The 8,135-nt window shown below is 33.6% G+C and overlaps 1 long non-coding RNA gene across 1 annotated transcript; it reads left to right on the top strand.

The window, feature by feature from the left end:
• The first annotated feature begins 3,450 nt into the window (after nucleotides 1-3,450).
• LOC106053235 (uncharacterized) lies at nucleotides 3,451-6,641 on the top strand. Its single transcript, XR_001215218.2, has 3 exons — nucleotides 3,451-3,604; nucleotides 4,261-4,332; nucleotides 6,444-6,641. It is a non-coding gene; the product is annotated as an uncharacterized LOC106053235 (long non-coding RNA).
• Nucleotides 6,642-8,135: the final 1,494 nt, after the last annotated feature.

Genomic DNA, 8,135 nt, shown 5'->3' with positions numbered 1-8,135 from the left:
TATGTGCCGATGGTATAGAAGTGACCAGGCCGATTTTGACACCCAGTCCGCCCATGCACTCGAAACACAACTTGTCTGGATAATTCAGAATTTTTTGTTTAATTGAATTCTCTGGCGTATTTAATGCAATACAATTCTCTCGTGGTTAATTAAGACATTATATTAAACACTTGACTATATATTCCGTACATGAAAAGATCTGATAGTGAACTAGACATTTACTTACAAACCAAAAATCGTAAACAATTGATCGACCGTTTACCAACCCCATCTCACACCATGCGATTGGTGGCACAATGACACTGACTAGACTGTCACTAGACAATAGTGAATGGTCACGCTCCAGATATATTCTATATTTAGTATGCTGTTAAATCTTGGCAAGGGGAATGATTCGTGTTTTTAAAACTATCTTTACAATGAGTCTCAAAACGCTCTATTATCGTACTTTACCAATGTTGATCAAGCAAGAATTCAAAGGTGTCACAGATCCTGATTTTCGGATAACATTAAAAAAGGGGGGTAACTAAATAAATCTACGTAACATAAAAGAAAAATGAAAATGAAGAAGAGTTTGATCCAGTCGCAGATAATATTGAAATCTAACTTGTGCTGCTTGATTGATTCCAGCGTAGCCCGCACACACATAGATATATGACTTTTTAATGACTTTTCCATTTCTTCACTTTACTTTTACTGTGTGGGCCCTCGAATGACGTCTACAAAACTGGATATCTGATCACGTGACTACACGGTCCTACTTGACATAAGAGACCTGGTGTGGAAAAAGTCCTGTTCAAACTGGCCAGGATCAGATATTGGATCTACCAGAGCCTTACTGTAAGACAGTGCTTTATTGAAATACAAATAAAACCTACGATATGATTGAAGGTGTTTTTTTTTTAAGCAGCCGAATAAAACCAGAAAACTTCAAAGGATCAAGCGATCAATACAGTCGAAATTTCATGTATATTAGGCTATATATATAAAAATATAAATAAATAAATATATATATGTGTTACTAAATTGGCTGTGCTGGTATGAAAACCAGATGACCACATCACGTGACCTTAGCATGAGCTGCGAGTGAAGGGCTAGCAGTTGAACATATTTTGACAAGAAACAACCAGACCAGAGTTTTCCAACATTTTCAAGGAATTAAAAAAAAAAAAAAAGATCAGCATCAACAAATACGAACACGAGATACATAAAAACACTTTTTTAAAAAAAAACGTATATTAAGTGTAATTGTATTAATTAGTTTGGATCAGTCATGTCATTAAATTTGCAATAGATCTAGATTTCTAGACTAACAATTATTAATCTGTGCCGTTATAAATATTTTTACCAATTGTTTTTTGTTTAGCGCAATTTCATGCTTTCAACTTTCTCAATGTACTACGATCCTATCCCTTGTCTGGACCAGTTAAGGGGGGAAAAAAAGGGGGGGGAGATGAAGGGGTTATATGGATCACTGCGTGTTAATGTTAACGTGATCTCTCTGTAAATGCATCAAAAACTAGTTCACTCAGGCTCACACCTCCTCAAGGGGGCTAATTCAAATTATAACACCACATCTGTCAAGTACGGGTTCCCTTATTAGATACCAAACAAAATCCTTAATGACCAATAGTTAATTAATTATCTGGTTGTTGTTTTTTTAAATTGATTCTTATTTTGTCCAGTACAAGAAACAATTGTGAAAAATTTCAACTTGATCCGAGACTTTTGTGTGGGAAAAATAACGTGTACAAACATTTTAACAGACAAACAGAATGAGTTAATAAAAGCTTTGTAAAAATAGTGTATTGTTTTAAGTATGTGCATACGCCTGTTATACCTGTTTTTTTTTTAATTAAACATATGCCAAACCTGCAAACTTCTTTGAATTAATTAGGCCTATATAGTCATGGACATTCTGTACCATTCCTTTGTCAATACGATTCCTTTAAGGACTTAAGATTCATGCATCAACAGAGAGAGAGAGAGGCAGGGATTAAACAAGCAAAATAGAAATAAAATACTTTAAACAAAACAACAAAGCTTATATTATGTGTATTAATTAGTTTGGATCAGTCATGTAATTAAATTTGTAATAAGCCTCAGATAACAAAGATAAAGGAGACTAATTCAGCTTATACCACCACTTCAGTCAAGTACTGTTTCTTTCCTTTGTTTGAGATATCTAACAAAATAATTAATTACCAATAGTTAAGAAACTAATTGTTTTTGTTTTTTTAATTGATTCTTGTGTTGTCAGATAAAAGACATAATTCTAAAAAAATTTTAGCTGATCCGAGATTGGGTGTGGGAGAAATAACGTGTACAAACTTTTGACCAGACAGACAGACAGAGTTAGTTGATAGAAGCTTTGTAAAAATATGGGTAAATGCGCTCTCACTGCCTTCAGAATTTGTTACTGCTTGCCTGAATAAGTCTGGAGCATCGACAACTTAGGTTTCTAGAATTAAATTGTCTAAGAGGAACGACTAAGGGTGCGGTGGCTGAGTGGTAAAGCGCTTGGCTTCCAAGTGTGTGATCCTCGGTTCAAATCCTGGTGTAGACTGGGATTTTTTAATTTGGGGATCTTAAGGGCGCCTCTGAGTCGACCCATCTCAAAATGGGTACCTGACATTAAGTGGGGAGAAGTAATTGCGGTTGGTCGTTGTGCTGTCGACATGACACCCTCGTTAACAGTGGGCCACAGAAACAAATGGCCTTTATATCATCTGCCCTATAGATCGCAAGGTCTGAAAGAGACGTACTTTACTATGATAGATTAGAAGAGTATAATTCTAGGAAAAAGTACGTGCACTTTTATCTTATCTTATTTTTTGAAGAATCATCTGAATTATAACATAAGTTAGTGTCCAGTACATTTATCAGTGATACCCAAACTACGGCTCGCAGGCCATTTCCGATCTAGAAACCAGCTCATATTATATGACGAAACCGTATTGGCTGGGTTCCATGGGAGTCCTCCAAGCATCCCGTAACACTTATGTTTATAATAGTAGTTGTGTGGAAATCAAGAAAGCTTATCTACATGTAACTATTCAAATAAAAAAATTAAAAGAAGAAAAAGAAAGAAAATTGGACCCATTTGAAATGTTCTAGAAAAAAAAAATATAATCACTGGTCTTTACACTTGTCTTAACCACAATGCCCTTGAAAAATAAAATATTCTTTTAGTTATAGATAGTAAGCGCCCCCCCCCCCCCCACTCACCATTAATGACATGCAGTGCGTATATTTGACGTTTCTCCACCGAAACTGAATCCAACTGGATTTCAGCGGTTGGCAGACGCAGTAGTGTATCGCAACCTAGAGTAGGCAGGTATCGAATCCAAAAATCTTTTGTCGTCACTTGTCCTTTTCTCCTCTATCCGATACTGTATACGATTTATTTGAATAACTACATATGTAGTTAATCGACCATTGCGCTTAAAATCGTACTCATAGATAGACATTATATGTGATAGTCGACTATTGCCCGTACTATAAAAGTCTTACCTTACTAATACTGTAACGACGCCACTTTGAGACAGTTTTTGACTAGCTTGGAATCTTAAATTAAAGCATCCAAACAAAATGTCTGGAGTTGGTGAGTAGGTTTGGTTAGATTTTATGCTAACTGAAAAGCTTTATAGGATTATTTATTTATTTTTTTGCAAGCTTCAACTTAATGTTTTTTGTTGTTGTTTTTTTCTTTCTTAAACTTATTTTTTCTTTTGTCTTGAAATGAGAGTTGGCGCGTTTCATTTTTTTCCCCTTATGATTTTCATGAGTTGGCTTATTTTATTTTTTTTCATAAAAAAAAATATAAAAAGCTAGAGCTTTGCCTAAATTACTTCAACTTTACAACTGTAAAAAAAAAAAAAAGAAAACAATCTATTCTCATTCTCCTATTCTTTTTTTTTTTTTTTTGACGCTCTTTCATTCTTTCCTTTATTTTTTTTCCTCATGTCAATTGTAAATTTTTTAATCCTATTTATTATTACATTAATCTTCGGATTTGAAGACATTGCCCATTGTGTTATTGTTTTAAATATCGATAAGTGTATTTTTGAAATGTCGATAAATCGTGATGTTAGTCTTCGATTATCCTTGTTCTGCTGCCAACTCTTCTTAAATAAATATTTAAAAATAAAACCATATTATTTAATTTTGGGATTTCATTTTTTAAGAGAAACTAAAATAGTAGACATCCTATCTGTTGAGACACACTTACAATAATTTGATGGCATAATGTATTTTTAGATAAAAAGAAAGCTGGCCAGCCCGCTCAAGCAGCCCCACCAAAGCAGGATGCTCCTCAGGGAGGCAATAAAGGTAAATAATTATACATGAACAGACTTATCTACATTCTTTGTAGCATTTTATTCAATAATTTATTTTTATTTAATTTGATATTGAACTGAGATTTTTTTTTACTTCAGATACTGATAATCTATTTTTGCAAAGCTATAATATCAACCTTCTCTCTCTGTCTAGTAAAAATCTTTTTAGACGTTATTTCTCCCACACCTAATCTTGGGTCAAGTTGAAACTTTACAAATTTTTCTTTTTCTAACAAAACATGAATAAACAAAAAATTCTTTAAAACCAATCAGTCAATTAATTAATTTACTGGTAATAAATTATTTTGTTTGATACCAACTATGCAACTTAACCTGCAGTATGAGGCGATATGGCTATATATGGGGGATTTTGTCCCCTTAGGTAATTGTACACGTTTTTTTTTCTCCCACAGCACTTATCTGATCAAGTTGAAACTTTCTTTAGTTATTTACTGTACCGGTACTTAACAAAATATGAATCAATTTTAAAAATTAACTGATTAATCAATTAGTTGTTGGTAATTAATTATTTTGTTCGATATTAAAAGAGGGAAATAAACTCTACATTATCGAGAGATGTGGTTTAAATGTGGAGTTCTTCCACACATATCTTTGCTTTTTTTATAGTATTTTTTTTTCAATTTGCTTATTTATTTTAATGAGCTGGCTTTATTTGTTGGTTACGTTTGCAATGTAAAGTTCCCCTTTCAGACATTGCGATCTATAGGGTAAATGATGTTAAGGTCATCTGTTTCTTTGGCCAACGTTTAACGAGCAGGGTGTTATGTGGCCAGCACAACGGCCAAACGCCTTTACTTTCCCCAACTAAAGTCAGGTACCCATTAGAGTTGGGTGGACTCAATCCTCTCAATCTCTCATTACCTTCAGAATGTGTGTTTCTGCTTGCCTGAATAAGCCTGGAACATCGACGACGTAGGCTATAGTCGAATTAAATTAAGTCTAAGAGGAACGACTGGAGGCGCGGTGGCTGAGCGGTAAAGCGCTTGGCTTCTGATTTAGGGGGCCCGGGTTCGAATCCTGGTGAAGACTGGGATTTTTTAATTTCGGGATCTCTTAGTCCACTCAGCTCTAATGGGTGCCTTTTGGGGAAAAGTAAAGGCGGTTGGTCGTTGTGCTGGCCACATGACACCATCGTTAACCGTAGGCCACATAAACTGATGACCTTTACATCATCTGCCCTATAGACCACAAGGTCTGAAAGGGGAACTTGAAATGACTTCTTAGTGCACGTTTGCAATGAAAATTACCTGACTTATTAAATTTAAATAAAAACGGTTACACAATTATTACTCTACATATTTCATCTAGTTGCAACCGTATCATAAAAGCATTCAAACTAATGAAATCGCACTAATTAGAAAGGCACTCCCTTTCAGATATTTTCAATCATGTCAATGTATGAAGCAAATGTTTTACGTTGATCTTCTTCGGTTTAATGTGAACATAAAGACTCCATTGAATTAATATTCAAATTTAATTGAACAAATGAATGGAAACAAAGAAAAATCATACTTAGTATTTTTATGAGCCTCTTTTTTTTGTTGGTACAAGTAGGCTTATAGTCTTTACTGTGTATATCAATAAATGAATTTAAATAACTATGTATGTACATTTTTGAAAGTGTAGACCTTTATGTGTGTATATATGTTTCAAACAATAGTCCTACCAGGTAAAGCCATTTATGGAAAAGGTTAGCCATGGTTATCTAAACAAGTTATCACTTTAAATGACTATGAAACTGGGTTTTCCTAAAGTTTTTTTTATTCTAAATTGACTACTTTTCCTTTTAGGCCCACTACGGTCTATAGCATTAAAAAGTTGCTAAAAAAGATGTATAGCCTACCCTCTGGAACATCTCACAAAATGTAGTTCATGTTCGAATTTCTAACTAACCCAGTTCTTTAAAAGAGATAGTGTAGCCTATGCAAATTAAAAAGAAAAAATCCATTCTAGTGTCACCTTTCTATGGGTGTCACCTGGTGAGGTCAACACCACTCGCACCCTTCTCCCAGCTTGCAATGCCACTTCTGTAGATCTACTTAGTTCTTTGTAGACGTAAATGTAAAATCTTTTTTTTTTCAGGTGGTCAAGGTAAACCAGCACCCAAGAAGTGAACGAGAGAGCGCGAGAAAGAACGAGAGGTGTACAGCCATCTTGTCCAATTAGTCACTGCATCTTAATTTATGTTTTCTTTTGTCAATGAGCTTCATAATGTACAAAGTGCATTCTCTTTATCCTTTGATTTGCAATGAGAAGAATTAAATAATGTTATGTTAAACAGGAATGCCTTGATTTAAGTGTGTTTATAAATGACTCGTTTTAGTTGTGTTTATATAAGACTTATGATTTATGTGTGTTTATATAAGACTTGATTTATGTGTGTTTATATCATAGTCTATGATTTATATGACTTGATTTATATAGTTAAACGTATTTTGAATTTTAAAGCACTCTGAGAAAAAAAAAAAGAATAATGTATTAAATCATAAAATCTAAGGCAAGCACTAAACGAAAGGATTCAGAGGTATAAACAATTATATAAGTTTATTAGCTAAAACAAAAAGACAAATAGAGACAACAGTACAAGTAGATATGTCTGTCATTTCTACATTCAAATCTTCAACACATACCATGAGCCGGATCTCAGCTTTTTCTCCTGCTCACCAGCATTTTAATAATACGGTAATAATAATTTTTTTAAATTTGTTTGTTAACAAACATAATGTAGGCTCAAGGTGCTGTGATAACGTTACAAACACAAACACGAGAGCTAAAATGACGAACTAATCTAAAAAAGTTTTGAACAGATAGGTCTTATTGTTCTTCTTGAATGTAGTGAATTATAATGTCTGTTTGAGATCAATAGGAAGTGAGTTACATTTTGTGTTCATATCCCACTATAAGTGACGTCTCAAGAGCAGAGTTATTACAATAGCATCAACTGTACTGGTCTACATTTTTAGCGGCCCCCGAAAGGAGAGAAGACGCTATTAGTTTTATGTAAAATGTCCGTCCGTTCCGTTTAGATCTCGTAAACTAGAAAAGATAGTGAAAATCCAACATCATTATGTCATTCAAAGTTCTGGTGCAACGGCTACTTTTTTTCTTTTCTGAAAGTGAAAAATCTAATTTTTTAAATCACTTATGCAAGCAGTTTTTTCATAAAAATACACCACTTTTACAACAATTTACTATTAATGGTAACAAACACGGGAGGCTCCGTAGTACGAGAGATGACTGTACACTATATTTTTAACACATTTATGCAAACGGTTTTAGATTTTTTTGTCCATTCTTTTTTTTTTTTTTTTTTTTTACATTTATATTGCTAAGTTAAGTAAGTTCTGTTATACTAACTACTACATTTACACACAAAAAATGTTTACTTTTTTTTTAAAGAGAAAAATCTATTTAGTATGCAAATAACTTGGGCATAAATTAAAACAACAATTAATAAATAGTTTTTCATATTATCGCTTGACCTGCATTTTCATCCCATCGCAATAGAACACAAAACTAAAGGAATTTTTTTTTTCTTGAGGAATAAGAAATTGTCCCTTTACAAAACAATTAGAACAATTATACATTCATTATAAGACATTAATTTGGCCAGGTTGACATCTAACTTCACATTCACTTTCACCTATCCTTTGGTCTGCTGGACCGCTGGGGCACCACACAAGATCCGTCAACCTTCTTTCTCCATTCTTCTCTGTCATTTGACTTTGATAGAATTTCATTGTGATGTTCTTTCTGAAAATATTGAAACCTGCC

Source organism: Biomphalaria glabrata, chromosome 4 (genome assembly GCF_947242115.1).
Source record: "Biomphalaria glabrata chromosome 4, xgBioGlab47.1, whole genome shotgun sequence".
NCBI lineage: Eukaryota > Metazoa > Mollusca > Gastropoda > Planorbidae > Biomphalaria > Biomphalaria glabrata.
The sequence above is the reverse complement of the archived record's forward strand: the minus strand, read 5'-3'. Positions and strand labels throughout refer to the sequence as shown.